Raw genomic sequence first — 11,452 nt, forward strand, 5'->3', positions numbered from 1 at the left:
GTAGCCAAAATGAAAGTTTAATGAATCACATAACGTGCAAGAAATACATTAATTTTTATTATTTTCTATGCATTACATTAAAGTTTTCAAATGACAATGACTGTTTGTCCTCTTAAATGTAATAGATCAGAAGTTAGAGTGGCATCAAAATATAAGAAAAGTACAAGTATATCACATTTCTTAATTTCAGTACATAGAATACTTTTTTACATGTCATTCTTATTGATATTTAGCACGAGGCAACAGGTTCAAGTAAGAACAAGTAGCAATGGCTAAATCATCTATCGGGTCATTTCCTCGTCATTCTTGTTGGTTTTTTCCGTAGAAGATGTTCAGGCCTGCAAGAAAAACACACGAAGTGTCAGCTGATGCATCAACTTACACATATATTCAACAGCAAATCTAGGGTCTGCTTTCTGATTACCAGAAGTCGACGGGGTCTTCTGGTTTGATCCTGGTGCACTCTGTCATGGCCGCAGTGAGCGAGGGCATCACGTACTTCATCAGGTAATTCCTCAGAGGAAGAGAGTGAGCGTCGTGAAGCTCCTTCTCCTGCCGCTGCACCTCTGACAAATTGCTTCTGCTAAGAAATGACAAGATCATTTGATTGGATGTTAGAATTTACAACTTATATATATCAATATTCCAATTACTTGCATATAGACTATTTCTACTATATTCTATTTTCTTGCACGATTATCTGTGTTATTGTGTTGCACTGTTGGAGGAGCCTGTGACCTAATAATGCAATTGTCATGACTACACTGTAGCTATGCACACATGACAAGAAAAGCCTTGAATCCTTGAATCCTTGTAACACGCAGCACTTACCCACTCGTCGTACTGAGCAGCCATCTCAGCCAGCGCTGCTTCGTTCCTGCGTTTCCTCTCAGCAGCCTCTGCAGCCACTTTCTGTTTCCTCTCTTCCTCCTTGTTTCTCTCCTCTTCCTCCTGCTCCTCCCGACTCAGGCCGTAGTTTTTTAGGAACCCCCACCAGCTCTGTGATCTTCTTCACAACATCCGCGTACTCTGGATCATCTGTAGTGACATCTGGAGAGGAACAAGACACCATCACTGTGAAGAAACCAAACCTACAAGTGTCTCTGCAGAACATTATGATGTTTGTCATGAGGTTACACTATTCAGGGTTCATACACTTTTTCACCAATGATTTTCAATGACTTTCAATGACTTTTCCATGACTTCTCCATGACCTTTACCTAATTTTCCATGACCAAAAAAAAATACTCTTTCTCAGCGGTACAACTGAAAATGGTTTATTTTAACATGGAACAGGAAAATAAGGTCTGCATATGAAACATGTGGTGCCTATCTAAAACAAATCCAATAGTAGGCTTACTAGCTTCTACACGCTAAAAGCAACTAAAATCTCTCACCAGCAAAATACGTCGACAGTTAAATGTCATTTTACGTTTCATTACTACACGATACAGTATTTATTATCATTATAGTATTACTATTTCGGCGATTTGATAAAATATAAATTATATTTGATGCAACTTTAGTTACATTTCCATGACTTTTCCAAAACCTTGGAAAAATATTGTTTTCCATAACTTTTCCAGGGCCTGGAATTAGCATTTTGAATTTCCATGACTTTTGCAGGTTTTCAATGACCGGTAAGAACCCTGACTATTAGATGGATTCATGGCGAGAAAGCAACAAGAAAACGAAAAAGCGTATTTCCAAAAATGTTAAAATTGTTTTCAAACAGAAAACTCAAAGTGATATGCTCTTTGAAATGTGAATCAAAGAAATGTGGCGACTACAAAAAGGCAAAGACATGCCCATATTTGTCTGAGCTGCATCATATAAAACTTTAAAAACTGCAACAAATCCCCATTTCTCCGATTAATTTTCTACATTGGAGATAATATTCTGCAATTTATGCATCTTGTTCTTGTTATGTTTTTCTATGAATTATTTGTCTTTGATAAAAATACCAATATGTTCAGGGTGAATCTCGAGCTCATCGAAGTAGTCCAGCAGAGTGTTCTCGGCGGCACTGAGCTCTCTGTATCTGGTCAGGCGAGAGGAAAAACTCCTCCTCGGTGTATCTCATCTCCTCTGCCACCCTCTCGTGGAAGCCCCCGAGCTCTCTGTGTCAGAAAACCATCCGTCGCATGAGGGCGAAAACATGCTCTGCAAAACATTCAAACAGTATAATAAGAATGTTTCCTATGAGGAGATAGTTCAGGGAGTTCATCTGGGTTTTTTTAACAAATAGTATGTTTTCATTTCTGCGTAAATTTAAAGGGACCTATCATGCAAAATGCACTTTTGTATGTCTTTTATACATGAATATGTGTCCCCGGTTGTTCCAGGGAACTCACCAAGTGTCAGAAAACACAACCCTCTCTATTTTCCTCCATACCCAAATCTTCTAAAAAGGGGCTGCAACGGATCTGATAAAAACTGATCCAGATTTGAACACTGTCCTGACGTCAGGACGGTGGCGCTACGGCTATTGGGCCAACTCCACAAATCAGGAGGAGACAGCCACGGCCATTGCCGTTCGAAAGCGCTGGAGACGCTGTAGTACATATTGCCAGGCCTGTAGGTGGTTGCTGTTCTCACTGAATCAGCCCTTGCTAAAACAGAGCTAGAAATTGTCCAATTGAGCAAAATGAGGCATGGCTAAAATGCATGATCTGTTTGGTATTTTGAAAAAAAAAAAGTATAATATGCCTTATATAGGTAAGGTCCTACACTATATTATTCAAATATAGCATGATAGGTCCACTTTAAAGTAGTGAATCAACAACCTGGAGTGATCTTCTTGATGTATAAAGGTGCTTTTGATCATCAAATCCTGGTTCTCTGGGTCCTCCTCTGAAGGTTAAAACACCACATAGTTGAGTTGTTGTTTTAGCATTAAACAGTTATTACGTGATGGAATGAAACTTACCAGAGAAAATCAGCTTTCCTTGCTCATAGGTCTTGGGGGAAGCCATCGAGAACAAATCCTTGGTTCCTGCATGGCGGCGAATTCAGCTTTTCTTGCAAAATGTCAAAAACCAGATAGTCAGCCAGTCGCCCTGAAGGATCAACACAGAGGTTTAATCATAAAGCAAGGAACTAAATACTCACTATGCACAAACAATCCATCAATAATCAATCTGCAGACAGACTAAATGCAAAGGTCTCAGGAAAATGTTTAAAAATGTTCACACAACCACGTGTCCGAGATGTGTGGTACGACATGTTGGCTATGGTTGAATACAAATGAAGAACTTAAGTGGACCTATCATGCTATATTTGAATAATATAGTGTAGGACCATACCTATATAAGGCATATTTATACTTTTTTTTTTTCAAAATACCAAACAGATCATGCATTTTAGCCATGCCTCATTTTGCTCAATTTGACATTTTTAGCTCTGTGTTTGTGTAAGGGCAGATAAGGGCAGAACAGCACCATCTACTGGCCTGGCATATGTACTACAGCGTCTCCAGCGCTTTTCGAACGGCAATGGCCGTGGCTGTCTCCTCCTGATTGGTGGAGTTGGCCCAATAGTCGTAGCGCCACCGTCCTGACGTCAGGACAGTGTTCAAATCTGGATCAGTTTTTATCAGATCCGTTGCAGCCCCTTTTTTAGAGATTTGGGTATGGAGGAAAATAGAGAGGGTTGTGTTTTCTGACACTTGGTGAGTTCCCTGGAACACCGGGGACACATATTCATGTATAAAAGACGTACAAAAGTGCATTTTGCATGATAGGTCCCCTTTAATGTAAAACTTTAAGATGTGTTAAAAGCTACAGTTAACATACCTTATTCAGAACACTGTCATTTTTAATATCTTATAGCATTATGCAGTAGTTTTCAAGTTTGTAGTAATGTCAAGTATGCAAACATCCAAACCCCAACTTTTAAGTGTCAATAAAGCAAAAATGTTTGTCATTATTTAGTGTTGAGTTTCGCTTACTTACCTGCATTCATATCCATGCTTTTGTTGTAGTTTTCCAGTTGTGTCTGTGCAGCATCAGCCGCTACGTCTTCACTTTCAGGGTCAGCTCCATCAACTATCTCCTTCTGAAGCATATGGAAAGAAACACAAACAATAAGAGTGTATCTTTGAGAAATCATTGCTGCCCTCAAAATATTTTCATTACATTTCTTTTCACAGAGATAAACTCCCACCAGAGGGCGGTATACTTCCGTTAGGAGCTGACAGCAGTGAGTGTAACATAAATGCAATGTTTTATTTCACTGACCAGCTGTGTGATCTTCTCCTCAATGACCTCTTTGACCCTGATGTGGTGAATTTGATAATGATTACAGAGCTTTTCTGAAACGGTGGTTTTTCCCACAGCTGGAGGTCCGACCACGCAGATTCTGATTGGCTGAGGAAATACATATTAAAAAGGATGTCATGACAGCTTCTACACTACTATTGTAATCATAATGGTGTTGGGATTGTTGTGGGATTTCTTTACAGATGTATTTATCTGTGTTTAACACTCACAAGTAGCTTCCTGGTTTGCTGGTATTCTTCCACAATGTTCGCCATGTTTTCTACCATCCCAGCTACAGACGTCCAGGTGAGACTGAAGGAGTCTTTTATGACAATACCATCCAGGCGGAGGCTGATATTCAGGTACTCCAATTCCTCTGGCTGAAAATAAATAAATAATCAAGTATAGAGATTTGTTCGTTAAGCAATAATCTGACTAGATTCTCATTTATTTCGAATGTATTACACATACTGTACCTTAAAAGCCTTCATGGTGATGGCGTCCTGATCTGATAGGAGGTTAATTTCCCCTGGCCCAAGTGTATCGCTTATCATCTGCAGTATTAAGAGCAGAGAATGAGAATTTGTATTTTTTTGTCATTTGACTTAGCAAAGCACTATACAAAGTGATAAGAAACACCAAAACATTTTCATTTAATTTAATCGTTTATTTGAAGAGGGACAATGCACATTGATGAACATTTTTAACAATTAATGCTTCAAAATGTAAATATGCCGGATTTTAGCTTTGAGCTAATTTCCATCCGTAGTCCCGTCACATACAACATTTAAGAACATGACATTTATATACATGGCAAAAATAAATACATGATGTTCAGAAAGAGCATGAGCAGCATATACAAGCATTTACCACATGGCAGTACAATGTAGCAGCTACGATATATAAAGTGCAGGAGGATAAAAGTGCTACATAGAGTGCAAGAGGAGATACCCCTGTATTAAAGTGCATTTAGCGGTGATTACACGTTTGTTTGTTTCTAAACCATTCTCTGAGTTGACCTTTAAAACTGTTCAAAGTGGGACAATCCCATATCTCAGTTGGGAGGCTATTCCAGAATGAGCTGCCCTTAATTGATAGAACATTTTGACCGAAAGCGGTCCGTCTATGGTGGACTTCACAGTCTCCTCTGGTTTCTGACCTAGTGCAGCATCCAGTGTGTTTTTTGTGGATGAATTCCCCTAAGGCCAGTCCATGTAAACATTTATAAAAAAAACACATAGGGCGAAGCCTGCGAGCTAGTTCAGGCAGTCAACTCGAGCACCAATGCTACATTAACACGTGACGCGTCTCTCTTACAACCAACCAAACACAATCTCCTTAACTTGTCGCTCTATTTAAGCTGCCAGGTCTGCCTGCCTCTGCCTCGCTAATGCTGCGGCGCTGTCACATTGCTGATGCGTTCACGTGCTGCTTGCCTGCCCCACCACCACCCCAGCTTCCACCAGTAGGCTCGGGGGATAGTTACAGTATCTAATCATCACTCAATGTTCTATGTAAATCTGTGGAGTGATGAGGCCCGAGCCTAGACGCCAAACTCAACTATATGCTGCTCTAATAAACATATTAAGAACACGTGAGTTGTCTGACTGAAATACTTTTAAAAGACTTAACATATTCAAAACTCAAGAAATTGTGTTTTTCAAGGATGGTACAGTGGTGGTATGAATATGAAAACAACCTGCAATATTGTTTTAAAAACGAATTCATTGTCAGTTTTCTGAAATGAATTGCTGCATTCATGTTAATAACAAGCTTACCTTTACAATTTCCTCTAAAGTGTTCTTGGAGTCATCGACAGCAAGAATGTACTTTGTCTTCGGCCCTGAGTTCAATTATGTTTTGGATCACTCTGAAAAAGAAACACAGTTGAGCCCTTCAGCAACCTTAACACAAAGAAAAGAAAATACAGCATCTATACAGAAGTACAGTAAATGAAATCACCCTCCGAGGTCATATACGTGAATCATGGGGATGTGATTTGTGCCCCGTCCAAAGAGAGGAACTTGTGGCATCTGCATCAACCAAGACACCTGTTAGAAAACACAAACACATTTCAAATGATGTTTGAAACCGTTTTTACACTGAAACTGAAACGTTATCTCATTAATATATACCTTGAAAAAGTAGTGAAAGAGGTTCTCTCCCTTTCCGTACTGAAGACCACAAGCTACAACATATCCAGTTAGCTTGGACCTTTTCTGTCAGATTGGAAATCAAACAGTCTGTGATGTTTTCAGGCATTGTTATCGTTTGTCTTTTCATAGTAACATTCATTTTCATGGCATGAAGGTTGAACTGGACAACATGCTACCATGCTGTTAGGATATTTACCTTCATATGTATTAGGTATGTTGAACTTTTGATCTCAATGTTTTACTTACACCTTTACCCAGTTCCAGCACGAGTTTCTCCAGATTATGGTGGGTTTTAAAGTTTGGATGCGGCCTTCTTCTTCGAAACTCTTCCTCTGTTAGCAGAACATTTGTTTCTTCCTGAAGAGAGAATATAAAAAGGCTTTGGTTGTGTTTTATGCACAGGACAAGTTTGCCTTCATTTTCCCCAGCAGGCTCACCGGATTCTGAGACTTGGTCATGGCCCAGGTCATCACGCTTGAGACCAGGATGAACATTTTCCGAGATTTGAAGTTCTCAATCTCAGCATGAAGGGCTACATACAAGGAGGTAAAAGAAAAGAGCAATAGACTTACAACTTTAGGTACAGAAACCAATGTATGCTTAAGCCCATACACTAAATAATCAGCCTGCTCACTCTCTCTCTTACCTGTGATTGCCCATGTTGCATCTTCAACCTGCTGCTCTGAGGTGCTTTCTGAGATGTTGTACAACACCACGTCACACTCCAACAGGCGCTCAAGAAGATCCTCTCGAGTTGGTGACTACCAAAAAAGATGATATACCCAATTACCCTTTGGTAGTTTAAAAACAAGATCTTAGTACTCTTCCCGGCTCTGGTAAAAGCATTCATTTTGTATTTGTATTATTGGTATATTCACTGTGTATAGTTCAAGCAATGAGGTTTCTTTATCATCTTTGGTTGAGGAAGTTCCCACTATCTGGAAAACAGGTCCACTTTGTGGGGGGGTCTTCTCTGCTTCTGCCTCCTCAGAGTCCTCTCGGCTCACACATGTCGATAAAAACTGTTAAGAAAGTCAGAAAAATACTGTTACCTCGTGAGAGATATGCCACTTTTCACTAAATATATAACCAGAGGTGGGAAGTTAAGTAACTAAGTACATTTACTGAAGTACTGTACTTTTTTAATTTTGAGATACTTGTACTTTACTTGTGTGTTTCCATTTTATGCTACTTGTACTTCTACTCCACTACAAATCAGATATAAATATAATATAATCAACACTTCAACCAGACTTTAGTTACACCTGGAGTAAATTCACAAGCTACCCTGGAGTATACAAAGTCATTAAAACTAGCTGCACCTTTACCAGCTTTGATAACAGTTAATGCATAAATAATAATAATCAAAACATATCATATAATATTAAGAAATCTACCAATTTGCATAATAAGCCCTTTTACTTTTGGTAGTTTAAGTATAGCCTACTTTAAAGCTAATACTTGTATACTTTTACTTGAGTAATATTTGGATTTCAGGACTTGTACCTGAGTAATTTCCTACACTCTATTACTTCTACTTTTACTCAAGTACAAGATCTGAGTACTTCTCCCACCTCTGCATTTTTAATATATATAACATAATAATAATATAACATGAGCTACTTAGCTTAGCTTAGGCTACCTTGGCGATGTGTTTGGAGGAATACCTGTCGACGTCGTTGATAAAAACACGTTTTTGTTGCTTTTTATCTCCCCATTTTAAGAAGTCAAGTATTTCGGTTACTAATGCCTCTAACTTTGATCATTAATGACTTACTTTATTGCAAAACAAAAGTGTTTTAAAGCTCTAATAAGAAGTCTGCATTTCTGGATAATATATGTTGCGTTGTGGGTCCGTTGCTATGGACTCAATTCAGTTGCTAGTGGCTCAGCCAATGAAAGGCCTCGTCCAGACGTCACATTACGTACTTTACGTTCACTACAGTGCTTGGATATAATTGTAGGTTTGAAATGTTCATTTATTAATTGTATGACTTAAGGTGCCACATTGAAGCATTTTGAGATACTTCAATATGTCTACCGATTCTGAATATGATAATGGTGAGCTTTTATGTAACCTACTATTTTCTACAATATTAATGTATTAGGTTTACTACTTTTGATTTATGAGTGGATAAAGTCATTAATCCCAATGAGGTCATACAGTAGTGGAATAAGTACTTTTAGTTAAAGAAGTAAAAGTAACACAATATAAAAACACTTTTACAAGTAATGGTTGTACACACTATTGTAAAATCCTACTTCAGTAAACTGTAACATCAGTACTTGAGTATATATACTTAGTTACATTCCCCTCTGCTGTCACTAATAATCATTTAATTTTCCTCTTCATCACCCCCTATGCAGCTCTTCATCTGAGTCAAGCTCTCACACATACGGGACGCAGGACAATGGAGCGCTGACATGGAAACTTTCACAGCACTCTACATATTTATAGAGCTGAGATTCTCTGAGAACCTGCTGGCAGTGTTTGATAATGTGTCTGCTCCACACAACAGGTCCCAGCACTCAGGAAAAGGAGCCTGGTATACATTCAAAGCACAGAGATACTGAAGGCGCTGATGCATGGGTGATTAGGTGTTTATTGCCATGTATAGTAAACCTCTACATTAAAGTTAAGCAGTTGTTCCTTTTTAAATCCAAGTCCTGTAATTGCTGGACATATCATGGCATGCTGAGACATAAAATCCAAATAAGAGAGAACTAAAGGAATTTGGGAGTTTAAAACATATTTTATAACACAAGAGCTCGACTAATATGTTTTCTGATGTTTTCTGCCCATTATTAGCTTTATCCATGAGATGCAGTATTATTATATATTTCTAAATATATTGTTTCTGTATCTATATGTGTCTGTTTGTCTGTTTTTGTATGTTTTTCGTTCAGATGTTATCCGTCCAATTGTACTTGTAATATGGCACATTTTACTAACTGTCCATCTTGACTATATCTCCTTGGAAGAAGAGATTGTTTCTTAATGGGACCTTTCTGGTAAAATAAAGGATAGATAAAATAATATATATTGGCACCTAATATTAAATGTGTAAATAATTAACTGTTTAAAACCCTTGCCTAATCAACTGAATGGTGAAGATATAGGCATTACTGTATATAATTGGTATTGTGTTCAAAAATAGTTTTGTTGCCCTAAGTTATTGAAGGTTTTAAAAAATAATGAGGATATCAGACATCATAACAATTCAATAACCAATGTTTGTATTGTTCTTCATGTACAATGAAATATATATTTAGGTTATGACATCATTTGACGTAACAGTCTCCAATCAGAATGGTTATGCTGTCACACTTATCATACCTGTATGTCCTTGCTGTATTGAGTTACAATAACAAAATAGCCGCCTGTGTGATTGTTTTGATAAGCATGTCAGCCAGCATGCGTTTGTGGAGCGCTGAGAGAACAGCAGCTGTTTACAGCCGGCATGTGGCACATTACGAGGACGGCTGTTGGGGCCAAAGACAACACTGCATGTTGTCACTGTCCATTTCTGAAATGTACTCCTCAGCTGTGGCAAAGGTTTGGTACTTGATGTGTGCAAAACAAAGCTATCAGACAAGTATCATACGTTTTAAAGTTATGAAAGCTATTACTTATTTGTCCATTTTATAATTTCCACTTAACCAGTAAGACATCTAGACTATGTGGAACTAATACAAATCAGCTTAAGTCAATCAGATTAAACTACTCTGACCTCGGGGGCAAATTCAGTATAGTTTCCTTTTATCCAAATACCAACAGAGGCTAAATAATTTCTGACATTTTTGTACAAACTTGGATTTAAATCACTTTCAGCTACAGATATTACAGATATGTGCACCATTTTTCTTTAGCATAGCTTTCATGGTACACTGCATTTTCACTGGTAAACAATCACTGTTGGAGAAATACTTTACAGTTAAAAGGCAATTGTTACTTACAGCTGTCTAAGTGTGTGTGTGTGTGTGTGTGTGTGTGTGTGTGTGTGTGTGTGTGTGTGTGTGTGTGGTGTGTGTGTGTGTGTGTGTGTGTGTGTGTGTGTGTGTGTGAGGAGGAGGAGGAGGAGGTGAGGGGGGGGGGCGAGGTGCAGAGGGGGCAGCTGTCAGGACAGACAAACCGTGTGCTTCCTCGATGCCCTTATAAGGACGAATGTCCCTCAAAACCATGACCCATTTAAGACATATCTGCTTTATCCTGATAAAACCCTGGTGATAGAGATAGGACTCTGCCAAAAAGTGCTTCCTTGACTTGCTGGGAGCTGTTGACAAAACACAGCACTAGTTTTATCCCAAAAACTAAAGTGATGTCTCTGACTCTTTTTCACTCAGCAATTTGCTTATAGTTTTACTCTTTACGGCGCAAACACTTATCGAATCATGTTTATATTGGTTGATGTACATGTTGTAGACACATTTAGAATCATAATGAGACTGTCTTAGTTTCATTGTTGTTCATCAGGGAATGAGAGAAATTGCCTTGTGATGTGATTATACTCATGATATGGGATTTGTGACCTGTAGGAATAAAGTGCTGTACCCTATACACTGTTACTTGTCTTGATTAATTGACTTTATACTTCCACTCCACCAAATGTTAAAGGGAGATGTTGAGGATTATACTTCACTTCAAATTATGAATTGCAATAGACAGAAGGCAGTTCTAATTAGCTCCACAACAACAAACAACAACACTAAAGAATTGCTTAATGATGCACTAACCAGCCAAAGAGAGCCATAGTTATTCTTCTCTTCTTGTGAGTTTTAAGCAACTATCAGTTGGTAACACAATGTGAAGTAACTCTCTGGTATGTAAAAGCAGGTTACCAGCTCCCTTTGAGGGACATGACAGCACACGGTTACAAATGGCATACTTTCGTGTGTTGATGGTGTATTTACATTCTTATTGCACACACAGTGGACGGATAGTGTTTCCATAATGGGGACTTCGTGCGAGGTGACGAATAAGGAGCCTGAGCCCTGGCGGCAGTCTGCAGCCTCTGGCACCTGTTACACTCCATTTCC

General features: G+C 38.6%; 1 pseudogene; it reads right to left on the reverse strand.

Annotated features, from left to right (window-relative positions):
- Positions 1-289: 289 nt before the first annotated feature.
- LOC117486906 lies at positions 290-10,597 on the reverse strand (annotated as a pseudogene).
- Positions 10,598-11,452: the final 855 nt, after the last annotated feature.

This window comes from Trematomus bernacchii, unplaced genomic scaffold (genome assembly GCF_902827165.1).
Source record: "Trematomus bernacchii unplaced genomic scaffold, fTreBer1.1, whole genome shotgun sequence".
In the NCBI taxonomy this organism is placed as follows: domain Eukaryota; kingdom Metazoa; phylum Chordata; class Actinopteri; order Perciformes; family Nototheniidae; genus Trematomus; species Trematomus bernacchii.